This window comes from Delphinapterus leucas, chromosome 18 (genome assembly GCF_059928025.1).
Source record: "Delphinapterus leucas isolate spDelLeu-1000000601 "Yukka" chromosome 18, BTC_Dleu_Yukka2, whole genome shotgun sequence".
NCBI lineage: Eukaryota > Metazoa > Chordata > Mammalia > Artiodactyla > Monodontidae > Delphinapterus > Delphinapterus leucas.
In genome coordinates, this window is record NC_143146.1 from 59,482,003 (window position 1) to 59,497,424 (window position 15,422).

The following is a 15,422-nucleotide window of genomic DNA, read 5'->3' on the forward strand; positions in this document are numbered from 1 at the left end:
TATCCAAAGGATATGAAATCATTTTCGGGAAGAGAATAATGCTCCCATGTTCATTGCAGCATTATTCACAGTAGCCAAAGTATAGAAACAACCTAAGTGCCCATCAGTGGATGATTTAGAAAAAGCGTGATACACACATACCCAATAGTATATTATTCTGCCTTAAAAAAGACAGAAATCTTGCCATTTGTGACAACATGAAGAAACCCGAAGGGTATCATGCTATTTGAAATAAGCCAGACACAGAAAGACAAATAGTGTATCATCTCACTTATATGTGGAATCTAAAATAGGCGAAGTCATAGAAGCAGAGAGTAGAATAGTGATTACCAAGGCTGGGCGGGTAGGGGAAATGAGGAGTGGTTAGTAAAAGGATACAGACTTTCAGTTATAAGATGAATATGCTTTGAAGATATATAACATGGTCACTATGGTTCACAATACTGCATTTATTGTTTAATTGAAATTTGGTAAAAGAATAGAACTCGTGTTCTCACCAAAAAAAAAAAAAAAAGAGGTGATGTATGGGTCAATTAACTTTGAACGTGAGATTACTTTCATAAGTTATACATATATTAAATCATCACATCATCAATTGTACACTTAAAATACATTATAATTTTGTCTATTATACCTCAGTGAAGCTGGCAAAAAGAAATAAATGGAGGCACAGAGACATTAAGGAACTTGCCTAATGTCACATAGATGGTAAATACTAGAACCAGAAGTTGGAATCTCAAGTCTGCTTTTGCAAATGTTCTACTTCATTATCTCAGAAAAGAAAGTGGGGTTTCTTTCTAGGGGCAAGGAGGAAGCTTAAGCCAGTGCTTCTGAATCAATTGGCTACAGAATTTGGATGGAAGTAAGAGGTGTGGGACACCACTTCATGCAAGGATCTGCCAAGGGTGTATGTCAACCATGTTTTTTAGATAGACTGAATAATCTCACATACCTATGCACCTGTATTTTAAAGTATATATAGATGCCGTTTACTAAAATGCTAATTCATTGCATTAAAGTCATGTTTTAGTCTACAAATCTCTTGAGAGCAAAGACTATGTTTATCCAGCATCATGCCTATCACATAATATGCACTTAATACAAATGTGTTGAATAGAAATCTGATGGGTATGCCATTCTTAAAAATAGGGGGTTACAAAAATAAAACTACAATTTTCAAGGAAATCAATTTTTTTTTTTTTTAAAAAAAGAGGTTCTCGTAACTCAAAAGTTTGAAAACAACTGACTAAGAATCTAACTTTTTCTGTGGGTTGAATCTTTCTCAACCATATATAGCAAAACAGATGACACTGGGTGTATGTACTGAAATACGGTCCCAGAACTGCATATGAAATATAAGTGGAACTGCTCTTCACATCCTTGCAAGACAGAAATTGCCTTTCCTCTTTGTATAAACACCAGTGAGCGCATGATAAAATGTTAGAGACCCAGTGAGCATTAGAAAATTTTAATTGGATGCTGACCTTGGCTTTGCTGCTCAGGTACAGCCCAGACATCTGTCTCTGTGTTAGAGCTCCCTTCTATGAAAAATGGAGATGCTAATCCAGACCTTGATAGAATTTTAAGTTATTTTTATGAAGCAAAGATTTACCTAATGAGCCATGAGTGTTCTGTGCACGTTTGGAATAAAACATGACTTTCTAGGTATATATAACCAAACAGTCTCAGTCCCCAATATGTCAAGTTGGAACACACCCTAATGCAGACTCCTCAGTCTAACACTAATGGAGATTTTCCCCCTGCCTATTTCTATCTATTTTCTTCCTAAGTGCAGTTATTTCAGGAGGAAATGACATCAGCATGAACTTGACATTGTCCTGTTGAGTCAGCAAAGTGCTTGGGGAGAAAACCACATAAGACATTATCAGTAAATACGTGAAAGAGGAAACATTTCAAGACTCTCCTTGTCAAGCACTAAGTCATTACTTGAGTCAGAATTAGTTAAAACACTGCAATGTCTCCATCTAATACGCATTTGGTCACCTTCAGCTCAGGGGCCAGATGCCCTGATACTCAGCACAGAAGCAGATAGAAATGCTGGAGCCCTGTGAATTAACATTGAATTGCGGCTGTCTGTCGCTGGAAAGGGCCTCCTTAAACAAGGAATTTGAACATAAACCTTATTTTAGAGTTCCCTCAGTTTTTAGGCAAAACAGAGGAAATTAAATAGAAGTCAACTGATTTATTCCCTAAGGGTTTTTTTATTTGTTTTAATTTAAAAATTCCTACCACACCAAGAGAAACACTAAGATATGTAATGTATACTTACCACTAATAATATTTAGTATTTGGGGGGTTGAGGATTTTAACATCTCTAAAGGAAGGTGCTTATAAATCAATCAATCATGATATCACTAAGCAGGTGCATTATTTTCTTTCATCTTTAATGTTATGCTTAGTTCAAAGAAGCCCAGATGAATTTATGATGTGAATTCATAGTCACCGACTATTTTTTTTCAGCTGGTGTTACTTCATTCTTTTTCCTAATAGAAGAATACTTAATTTCAGATTTTCATTTTAAATTAAGAGAAAGTCATTGTGGTAATGTCACCTGTAATACACGTATAAGAAACAAATAGATTTGGTATTAAGTAATTTTGGAGTTCTAAAAGTGAAGTAAAATGTCAAAGGGACCTTAACTCATCCAGTGCCTCTAAGGGTGACATTAATACCCTCCTAAGGCAGAGAGAATCTCCTGCCAAGAGGTCAAATTGCTGTTTCTAAAGATGTAAGTAATAATACTGTCCTATAAGAGTTCCTTCTGGATCCTTCTAAGATACTTATAGTTCACAGATCCCAAATAGCTTCTCTTAGATGAGTAAACTGTAACAAAATGCCAGCTACACTGTTTGGTACTTTCCTTCCTCAATGGTGTACTGGGAGGATGATAATGTGTATGGAGGATGTAAATCAGGGCACAATTTAATACATGAGTCTGTAGTTCAAATACTTTTAAATGCCATCTTGTTCTTGGAAAATAGCTACTTTACCTGGAAAGATTTGACTTAACATATATCAGGGCTTATTTGGACAAGTCCGTTTACTCTGTCCCTCTCTTGGTAATTATGGTAGCTGAAACAGAGAGAGGGAGGGAGAGAGAAAAGCTTCTTTCAGGGGGACTAGAACACATAAACTCTGGATTTGTAAACAGCAGTCATTTCTACCATTAAGACTGGGAAGCTGATAGGGTGACCTATGCTTAGAGAATTGTAACAGATCTGTAGAGAAAAGCAATACTGAGCATAATGGTTCAAGGACTTCCTTGTTTCCTACAATGTGCTAGGCAGTGACTCTCTTCATGATGCCCAGCTGGGATGCCCAATGTCCTTCCAAAAAGTTTCCTTTCTCAGATTATGTTAATTTGGCTTAAATTTCCTGCAGTCAAGAGGGTCTTAATGAATCATTCTCATCGAATTGGAAGCAGTGAGAGACCCAAGGAAAGTATTGGTATCTTGCTCGGAAATACACCTATGACCGGAGTAGATTCCTTTCTCTCCTACTGTCTACTACCACTGGGTCGTCCTTGGTAGTATAAAGAAAAAATACTGCCTTGTTATTGTTATTAACATTTTCCCACTATTTTAAATATTCTGTTATTATAATTCTTTATCACAAAGCACTTTGAAACTTTACTCAAAGAGCTTCAGCTTTATTTGCCATTAAATAAAATGTGTAAAACCTGTTATTATTTTAGTGTACATGGATATTAAAAGGATGGAATCCAATGTTAGGTCTGAACCTTGGATAGAACTAAAAAAATATATCAAATTTCTTGCAGGTAATCCTCAATCCAGGAAAATACAAAGATGTAACTGGGGCACAAACCTCTTCATTCCTAACTTATCTTTCTCACTCACCCTCCCTCCCCATTTATCATACCAATCACCAAAACCCAGCTCTCCAACCTCTGGGTGTATTATCCTCTTCTACTCATCTGACTTTTGAAGGAGGCATGTAGAAGAGTGAATGAAGAAGGGGTCAACTGAAGGACCAGTCAAATAACCTCTGGAGGGTGGGCTGACACTGTTACAGTCGCATCATTCTTGCCTAAAAACACTTCACCTTGCTAAGTAAGGTTGGTTTACAGGAGATATTTAAGATAAGGCAGAATAAAAACCTGAAGGGGTGGTGGCTCAGAAATCTCCTCAGTATGATGTGACAGAAGTTTCTGAAGTCAAGAAGGAAATATGGTAAATAAAAGCAAGAGGAAATTAGTTTAAAGACCGTGACTATGAAAGCTGCAAAGGGTATCAAACACCCCACTTCAGTCACCACTGAACATCCAGCCACAGGAAGCAAGGAGAAAAGGAAACAAAGGTCATTACCTTGCATCACATTCGGTGTAATGACAATTGGGTGAAAAAAATATATACTTCGCCTTTTTCCTTTCCCATTACCTGATCCCCAGATTAAGCCAGATTAAGTCCTTTGGGAGAGTTAGGGTAATACCTACAGTCCACAGTGTTCTTTCTTTGTTGCTCTTACTACAACCATACTAAAATTCCCAAAATACTATCCCATGTGTGTTGATATTCAACAACTCATTCCCTGGCAAAATGGCTACTTAAATCAAGCACAGGATTTCATTTCCCAGGTAACTTACTTGGCTCCATCAAGGATTTTTTTTGTTTTTATAAATTTATTTATTTTTGGCTGCGTTGGGTCTTTGTTGCTGCGCGTAGGCTTTCTCTAGTTGTGGCGAGGGGGGGGCTACTCTTTGTTGAGGTGCGTGTGCTTCTCATTGTGGTGGCTTCTCTTGTTGCGAAGCATGGGCTCTAGGCGTGCGGGCTTCAGTAGTTGTGGCACATGGGCTCAGTAGTTGTGGCACACGGGCTGTAGAGCGCAGGCTCAGTAGTTGTGGCGCACGGGCTTAGTTGCTCCATGGCACATGGGATCTTCCCGGACTAGGGTTCAAACCCGTGTCCCCTGCATTGGCAGGCAGATTCTTAACCACTGCACCACCAGGGAAGCCCAAGGATTCTTAATTCTAGTATAATCTGAATTAATATTCAGATGTCTGACTTATATTGAAGAGCTGACAGTTGGCATTTGGATATTGTAGACCATTTCCACAAGCATGCCTCCGTTGTGACAGTATTTTTCAACGTCGTTAGGCTTATTGAAATTCATGTTACATATTCATGAGTCATCGAGCTGTCTCCTAGCCTCTTGGTTAAATTTTTCCTTAACTGGTCTAAACAGTTAGGATGTCTGTTAAGTATGTTTATCTTCTCTTTATTTAAGCCAGGGTTTCTTACAGTAAAGTATTGCATCTGGAATATTTCTTTTGACCCTCCACTATCTTTTCTCTAAATTACAAGCAAGTTCCTAATGTTGGCTGGAAAAAATTAATTGGAAGGTGAAAGAGGCACTCAAAGTAAATAATGTGAGGGCTCTACATTATTTATACATCTTTAGAAAAGGAATTGCATTAAAATAAGGCCAGTTGAGAATCAAATTTAATCTCAGAACTTTTATTCTGTAGACTTCATGAATCTTGTTAATATAATAGTGATAAACAGTTGATCGCAATCAACTAATTAATGGTTGTTCTTTGTTCACTAAAGGTTCTGAGCTAGGCAACAAGATACCAAATGACTAAACCGTTATTTTTGTGCACAAGTAGCTTATAATTTTGCTGGAAAAACAGGGAGAGAGGCAATTATCACATGTTAGATTATGATTAATATTAAACAAGGGCATAAGCACCAAGTCATGGGGACTCGAAGAGAACAGAAAGCAATTCTGACTGGAAGAATTAAAAGTTACAGAAGTCTTTGTAGAGAATGTAAAATTTAACTGAGTCCTGAAGGCTAAGTTGAATTACTGGACAGGTAGAGAACAGGGGTGGAGAGTATATTCTACATTGAAGAAAGAGCAGGAGCAAAGGCTCTGATATCTGAAACTATATGGAATATTTGGGAAATTGCATAGCTTGGGACAAACAGAAGGTGGTGTTTAGGACAAAGTTAGAAAAATAGTTTGGATGACCTTTTGATAGCCTTTTGCGCTTTTTCAGCAAAGAAGCTCCATAATCAGAACTGTGATTTTAAAAAATAGCCAGGGATAGTGTGTGGTGAGTGCAGAGGAAAGGGAGGAGGCTTTTTTTTTTTTTTTCTGGTAAAATAACTGGCTATTTTATAGTCTGGGGTTAACAAAACATTTGCAGGAAAAAAAAATACCACAAATGAAACAAAAACCCAAATTAAAAAATGGGTAACATTTTTGCTACACATATAACAAAAGACTAATATTCTTAAATGTGCAAAGAGTTCCTACAAATAAAGGAGAAAAATCAAACAAAAATTCAAATAGAAGAACTGACCAAAGACACAGACAATTCACAAGAAACAAATGTCAAGTGTCAAACAACTTTTTTCTGTTTCATTTTTAACAGCCTTTTTTGAGATAATGCACATACTAGAGAATTTACCCATTTAAAGTGTAAAATTCAATAGCTTTTAGTATATTCCCATAGTTACGCATCCATAATCAGTTTTAGAACATTTTCACTACCCCCAAGAGAAATTCTGTACCCCTCAGTCATCACCCCTCAATCTCCCTATCCCCCCAGTCCCAGAAAACAACTAATCTACTTTCTGTCTCTACAGATTTGCCTATATTGGATGTTTCATGTGTATGGAATCATACAATATGTGGCCCTTCTGTTGGTGAATGATATTGAACATCTTTTCCTGTGCTTATTGGCCATTTGCTTATTTTGTTGGGAGAACTATTCAGATCCTTGGTCCATTCTTAATTGGGTTGTTTGCTGTTTTATTATTGTGTTGTAAGTTCTTCATATATTTTTATATAAGTCCCTTTTCAGATAATGTGATTTGCAGATATTCTCTCCCATTCTGTGGCTCTATTATAACCTTTACACAGAAAAGTTTACGATGATAGGGTATTCCTTTGCTTGGAATCATTGATACTTTTTATCCACACAAGCAAAATCCCCAGAAGCCTTTCTAAGGCTGCCCTCCTCAGCTGCTCCCACATTATCTTCTCATATATTTTTTATGAAAATTATTAGGGTCTCCTCTTCCCTTCTTAGGAACCCACACTGCATGGCCCACAGGGTGTCCCGGGCCCTTTTGTAGGGGAATATGAAAAGGTCAGCATCCTTGGCAGAAAAGAGTTTATTTATTTATTTTAGTTTGCCTTTTGTTTTACCTGAATTAAAATGATACATTTTTAGTTTAGTTTCAGCTTTATGAATGGCCAAAACTATTGACACTGGCATCAAAGGCCTACCTGACTTTATCACCCTGTGTTCTTCATTTTGCATACTGTTGACCCAGTGAGTTTTCATTTCTTATTTGCACACATAGTCCATTCACCTCTTTGTGACCTTAATTATAGGATCTCTGTCTACAGTATCTCCTCCCTAATATTGTCTTCTATCAAAAATGCATTCATCCTTTAAGTCTCAGCTCATTTCTACCTCTTTTGGGAAATCTTTCCTGACCCCCTGACTCCCAGGGGATCCGACCCTTGACCCCTTTCTTAAACAAGATGGCACTTACGGGATCTACAAAACAAATAAGCACTTTATAACATATTTATTTGTTGAGTGTTCCCTCTGACTAATTTTTATTTCCTAAGAATTCTGTCAGCTTCATGGGGGAAAGAGCCATGTCTTATGATTTAACTGTATTGCCAATAGCGTTGAGCACAGACTGACAAACAGAAGCTGCTGAATTAATATTTTTGGTAGATTAATTAAATTTCATATCAAAAATCATTGCTCCCATTTCATATTACAACATAACTTCTTCACAAAATAACAGAACCTGTGTAAGCAAGATCTATAAATTTCTTTTTAATCAGAACCAAAAATATATATATTCTAACTGGGCCAAGAGAAAAAAAATGACTTAGTAGTCTTACTATTCTTCTACAATAGATTAGCCAGAAGTTTTGCGTGAGACCTTGCAAAGCAAAATGTAATGTGGGAGGCTGGTGACTGATATATGTGCTGCATTTGTGCTTTTAAACTCTGAGAGAATGTATTCATTTCTCTTTTCCACCTACATCTTTTACATTAAGTAAAATGATTTCTTGGATTGGTAAGTGTTTACAAGGATATTTTCCATCAGCTCCAGGTGTGTGTACGTGTGCTACACTTAGCATCCAAACTCAGGTTGTATTAATACATCTTGGAACATCACACCATGGAGAAGAAAACCAGTGACACACATGGTTTAGGGAGCCAAGAACTTGGACACTGACATTCCCCCTTAAGTTTCCTGGAGATGCTGACGTACAGTTCAACCTTCCTCACTCTGATTGCCGGGGACCTGCCCCCGTCCTTGATGCAAGGTAAAGACAAACCATTATTGACATATAATGATAGAATCATAAGCATAAGCCTTACTACACATCACTTAACTTTCACTTTAACTTCTGAAGGCAGTCACTCTTATTCCCGTTTCACAGATGATAAACTGAAGTAGAGAATGATTAAGTGATCTGTCCAAAATAGCATAGATCAGCGGTCCTCAGCCTTTTTGGCACCAGGGACTGGTTTCATGGAAGACAATTTCTCCATCGACCAGGGTGAGGTGGGGGTGATGGTTCAGGCCGTAACATGAGCGATGGGGAGCGGCAGATGAAGCCTCGCTCACTCACCCACTGCTTACCTCCTGTTTCGTGGCCCAGTTCCACAGGCCATGGACCAGTACCAGTCCGCGGCACAGGGGTTGGGGACCCCTGACATACAGAGTAGGTGCAGAGCTAGATTTAGAACACTTGTAGTCTAGCTCGAGTCCACACTTTAATTACTATACTGTAATTTATCTTTGTCTATTATAAAATGTTATGTTATTATGATGATCAGTATTAATTGGGGAAATATAATTTCTGAAACATACCATGACAGAAAAATTATATTTTCACTCCCTTAAAAAGCACACACATGAAATTTATCATACCACTCTATATTAGGTGATTGACTATAATATTATGAAAAACTAAACAGTTTATAAGTTACGTGTAAACCTATCAGTATATCTACTGCTAAACGGAATAGAATATTTTTAGGTGTTGTATTAGTTTTCTAGGGCTGCCGTAACAAATTATTACAAGCTGGATGGGTGGCTTAAAACAATGGAAATGTATTCCTTCACAGTTCTAGAGGCAAGAAGTTCAAAATCAAGTTGTTGGCAGAGTTGGCTCCTTCTGGGGGTTCTGAGGGAGGACCTGTCCCATGCTTCTCTCTTAGCTGATGATGTTCCTTGGCTTAGTGTTCCTTGGCTTGTAGGTACATCAGTCCAATCTACGCCTGTCTTCACAAGTGTTCTCCCTGTATATCTCTATGTCCAAATATCCCTCTTCTTATAAGGACATCAGTCATTGAATCACGCCCCACTCTAATCTAGTATGACTTCATCTTAATCTGATTACACCTGCCCAAACCCTCTTTCCTAATAAGGTCACGTTCACATATACTGGGAGTGAGGATTTGAATGTATCTTTTTGGGGAATGCAGTTCATTCCCCAGCAGGTGCCTTTGACCAATTAAGACTTTCCAAGTAATAAGCCCACATTAGGCTTAGTCTAGGAGCTCAGTGCTACTGGTTTTAAAAAAACAGCTAATTTAAGACCAAATTGTGAAAGAGAAAAAGGTGTCCTTTATTAGTTTCTAGCTGACTTTGTTAGTTTTTTTGTCTATCTGATTTTAAAAGTATCTTACACTGGTTACTGGGAACAAGCCCGTGACCCAAAAGGAGCTCTTACTGCTATCTGTTGTCCTTGTGCTAGCAGATTTCTACCACGTGCAAACAGTGTTCGTGAAGAATATACAAATTCCCCAGTTCTCGCTTTGGTCTGGCATATATCTAATATTAACTCACTCTTATTAGTTTGTGAACATATTTCCTGTCATGACTGTAATCCCTCAAAAAGTATATCATGTCTCATAAAAAATTATCCCATTTCACTAATTATAATCTTTAATTATATTAGCTTTTCACAGTCTCTGTTATTTTACTCTATTCTCTTCTTTCCCAGTTTTCATGTCTATTCCTTCCTACAACTAATGATCGTACACCTGCTTTTACATTTTTTGTAGATGATTATAGTATGGAATTTACGACACTTATTCTCACAGTTGTCACAGTAAAAATTAATAAGTTACAGAAACAGAAGAAATATAAGAATACTAAAGATAGTATTTTGATATATTAGTGCATTCCTATGAATACGTATTTTTACATACAATTAAATATAGATGTTTCTATTCTTGTGCTTATTTAGCTTTAATAACATATAATTATTTATCACATTTTTAAACACTCTTAACAAAATCTTAACAGCTGAATAATGTTATCACGTGGCTTCACTATAGTGAAGTTACCTAGTATCTCTGTGGAGTTAATCATTCCTCTTTGTTGAAGATTTGGGGGGTTTCCAGTTTTTCTTTATTATAAATACTACTGTGATTGCCAATTTTGGATATAAATAATTGCTTACAACCATGATTATTTTCCTAGTACTTATGCTTAGATGGGGAAATAATTAGTCAAAAGGTATAAATAGTTTAGAAGTTCTTGATATATATATATTAATATATATATTAATATATATATATATTAATGAATTTAGTAGGAGCCAGATCTCACCAGTTTATACAACCTCAACTGTGGATGAGAATGTCTCTCTACTGCAGCTGTACTGCAGTTTAACTTAATTGTGCAAATGAATGCTTTTCATTCACTTCTAATTAGGGTATTGAAGGATGCAAAACATCTTTGCTCCCATGGTAACCACAAGAAAAAACAAAACAGGTAAAGTAAACATCATGCTTTGTATTGGGTTATCAAAGGAAATATTGGTGAAATGAATTCTAGAGAAGGAAAAGCCCTTCACAGATGAGCAAAGAGCAGTGTGAACATGCATACCTGGGATCAACCACCTGTTCTGGGTTTGCGTAGGTAGAGAAGCAAAACTAGATGTTTTGCAAGATGCCATTGCAAGAAGAAATGCACTGAACTTTTAAAGTTAGGGTGAGGTGGCAGAACAGATTGAAATCTAGAAGAGCTCCAAATGCAAAAAGTAAATCAGCGAGCTTGATAATCCTCGTTCATCTACAAAATTTTACTGAGAAGAAGGCGGTAATGAAGGTGCTGGAAAGTGGAGAGAATTAGTGGCTCTAAATTTACTTAAGTTCTAGAATTCTGCTGGGGTGAATCCAAAACCTCATCAAACCTATCTGAAACTATAGCACAGTCCCTTTATAACTCAAATGCTGCTGAAGATAAAGATATCGATAACTTGATGACAGTGGTGGGAGAGGTTGGAAACTGTGCTAACTAGTGTTGAATTAAATACATTAAAGCTGTGGACCAGTACCAGCTAGACTTGATCCTTTTTGGAATCTGAATCATCAGTCTCTTACCCCAGCAGTCCCAGAGAGAATGAGTATTCTCTAGGGAAAACAAAACAAAATAAAACCCAAAAATAACATTTCAGTCTCCACTGTTCTTTAAAACACAGTATCCATAATAAAACTTGTTGACACACACTGAAAAAAACAACATGAAAATGTAACCCATTATGTAGAGAAAAAACAAACAAGACGTAGACATAGAGATGATCCAGCCACTGGAATAAGCAGATAAGGATTTAAATAATTGCTGTGTTTTCCAATTTAAAGGGGAAATGATGTAATGGATAAATAGCGATGGGAATTCTCAAGGGAGAAATGAAAACTTAAAAAAAAATGGAAATTCTAGAACTGAAAATACAATATCTAAAAACAATGTACTAGACATCTACATTTTAAAAACTGCAAAACATTACTGGGAGAAATTCAATAGGATCTAAGTAATAAATATATCAACCATGTTTATGGATTGGAATATTAAATATTTTTAAGATGTCAGTTCTTTCCAAATTGCTAATATTGGGTTGGCCAAAAAGTTCACTTGGGTTTTTTGTAAGACGTTATGGAAAAATCCGAATGAACGTTTTGGCCAAACCAGTACTTAATTTTAAAAAACCAAACTCAATTTAAAAAAATAGGATTGGAGTTCCAGCTTTGGACAATATCTAGTAGATGAAATTCTCCCTGTTCTTCCTAGAAAATAACACAGAAAATATAAGAAAAACATAGAATACTCTTAAAGTTGGCAAGAAGAAGGTACACTGGCCAGAGACTTAAGGCCCTGAGTAACAGCATGGCAGTGAGTTCCCTGGGTTTAATTTTTGCCTCATGTATCTCAGACTGGATGCTTAAATACTGGACATACAAATTAGTTCAGACAAGAAACCCAACTCTTTCTCACCAAAGGACCAACATAAATGCAGCAGAGCAAGAGAAAAAAATTTTAGATAATAACCGTTTTTACTTCAGGCAAACACTATAGAAAAACTGTGGCCTCAGCTGACCTCAGTCAACAAAGGTGACAGGAACTTGACTTCCATTCTCACCTGAATGCAATGAGGCATTAGGGTGGGGTCAGAAAAGTTTGCATGGGGATCCAGAACCTCATACCTACTGGACAATAGCAAGTACCACCCCCATCCTGCCATGCCAGTGAAGGTAATATGGAGAGGAATAATGAGATGTCATCCCTCTCAAGGTTTAGACAGAGATCAAGAGTGGAACCTGGATTCTCCCCCAAACCTGACATTAATGAGGCAGCAAGAGAATAATCACCTTGCCTATAGAGGGAAAATAATTTGAATGACAGTAGATTCCATATAAGAAATTATTTAGGCCACAAGAAAGTGACACAAGACTTTTCAAGGGCTGAAAGAAAACTGTCAATCCAGAATTCTGTATCCAGTGAAAATATCCTTCAGGAATGAAGGGTAAATCAAGATATTCTCAGATGAAAGAAAATTAAGAGAATTTGTTACTGGCAGACCTATCCTATTATAATTTTTAAAAGAAATTCTTGGAACAGTTAGAAAGTGATAAAAGAAGGAATATTAGAACATTATGAAGGGAAAAGGAAAATTGAAAAGAGGAAAATATCAGTATCCTCTTGAGTTTCTATGTTTGATGGTTGAGACAAAAATGATATTAATAAGACTTTAAATGTATGTAGAAAAGTATTTAAGATCATCATATTGTAAATAGGGAAGGGTAAAAGGACTTAAAAGAAGGTATGGTTTCTAAAAGTCATTCAAACTGATAAAATGTCAACAGTATTAGACTGAAATAAGTTATGTGTCATAATGTAATACCTATAGCAACCACTAAAAGCACATACACAAAGATATCCAAAAACATTACAGAAAAAACTACAGAAAAATATAAATGAAATTTCAAAAATATTCAAGCCACTCACAGGAGAGCAGGAAAAAGAAAACAGAGAAGGAAAAATGAAACAAACAGAAAAACAAGAAATATAATGTCAGACATATCAATAATTGCATTAAATGTAAATGATTTCTATACATCATTTAAATACAAAGATTGGTAGTGTGGAGGAAAAAATGCCCAGCTGATTTATGGCTACAAGAAACTCACCTCAGATATATATATAATGATATAGGCAGGTTGCAAGTAAACTGATGTAAAAAGATATGTCATGCAAACATAAAGCAAAAGGAAGTTGGAGCCTCTATAATAGTATCTGATAAAGTAGAATGCACAGTGAAAAAAAATTATCAGGAAGAGAGAGTGGTATATAATAAGGGGGTCAATTCACCAAGAAATGGAGTTTCAAATTTGTGAATTGCAAATAAAACTGAAAGGATAAATAGACAAATTCACAATTATAGTTGGTTGGAGACTTCAACAAAATTGATAGAATAACTAGGCAGAAAATCAGCATGGATATAGAAGAATTTGACATCATCATCAACCAATCAATATTACAGAACACTCCACCCAACAATATCACATTCTATCTAAGCAATTATATAACATTTACCAAGACAGAACATATGATGGGCCATCAAACAAGCTTAACAAATTTAGAAGAATTTAATCATACAAAATGTGTTCCCTGACCACAATAAAATCAAACTAGAAATCGATAACAGAAGGAGAACAGGAAAATCTCTAAGTACTTGGAAACTAAACTGGATACTTTTATTTATTTATTTTTTTAACATCTTTATTGGCGTACAATTGCTTTACAATGGTGTGTTAGTTTCTGCTTTATTACAAAGTGAATCAGCTATACATATAGCTGATTAGTTGGTGTGTTAGTTTCTGCTAACAGAAACTAATGGTTTCTGGTGTGTTAGATTCTGCTTTATAACAGAATGGTGGTGTGTTAGTTTCTGCTTTATAACAAAGTGAATCAGCTATACATATGCATATATCCCCATATCTCCTCCCTCTTGCATCTCCCTCCCATCCTCCCTATCTCACCCCGCTAAGTGGTCACAAAGCACAGAGCTGATGTCCCTGTGCTATGTGGCTGCTTCCCACTAGCTATCTATTTTACATTTGGTAGTGTATAAACTGGATACTTTTAAATAATCCACAGGTCAAAGAAGAATTCTCAAGGGAAATAATTAAAAAATTGAACTGAATCAAATTAAAAATACAATATATAAAAGTTTGTAAAATGCAGCTAAAGCAGTGCTGAGAGAAGAATTCTCAAGGGAAATAATTAAAAAATTGAACTGAATCAAATTAAAAATACAATATATAAAAGTTTGTAAAATGCAGCTAAAGCAGTGCTGAGAGGAAAATTTGTAGCACTAAAATGCTTGCATTGGAAAATGTGTAAAATCTCAAGTTAGTAATCTAAGCTTACACCTCAATATACTTAAAATATTAGTCCAAAGTAAACAGAAGGAAACAATAAAGATAATTGCAGATTTCAATCAAACAGAATACAGTAAAACAGTAGAGAAAATAGATGAAACAAAGGGCTGGTTCTTTGATAAGATCAATAAAGTTAATAAACTTCTATCAAGGCTGACAAAAAAGAGAGGAACAAATTATCAATAACAGGAATAAAACAAGAATATCACTACAGACATTGCAGACATCACGTGATAATAAGAAAATCCTAAGAACCAACTCTGCACACATGAATTTGACAACTTACATCTTCCTATGAATCTATAATTATTTCAAAAGGAAAAAGAAATGGGAACAACTTTTGAGCACTCTACAGAAATAGATGCTCAAATGGCCAGTAAGTACATTAAAAACTGCTTAAAATCATTAGTCATATGGAAAATGCAAATTAAAATCACTGGCCATCTAAATGACCCCAAGCATGTTTACATTATTTATTTAGGTTATCACTGAAATAAATTGCAATTTAAATAAGCTTGTAAATATTTCTGGATTACTGATGTAGGAAGCACTGCTTTGAGGAATATTCTATTTCTCCATCCAACTACTCCTCAGTCTTTGATTTCCTAGTTTCCCTCAGCTATCATTTTCACATAGCCCTTTGAATTGATGAATCATTGCGGAC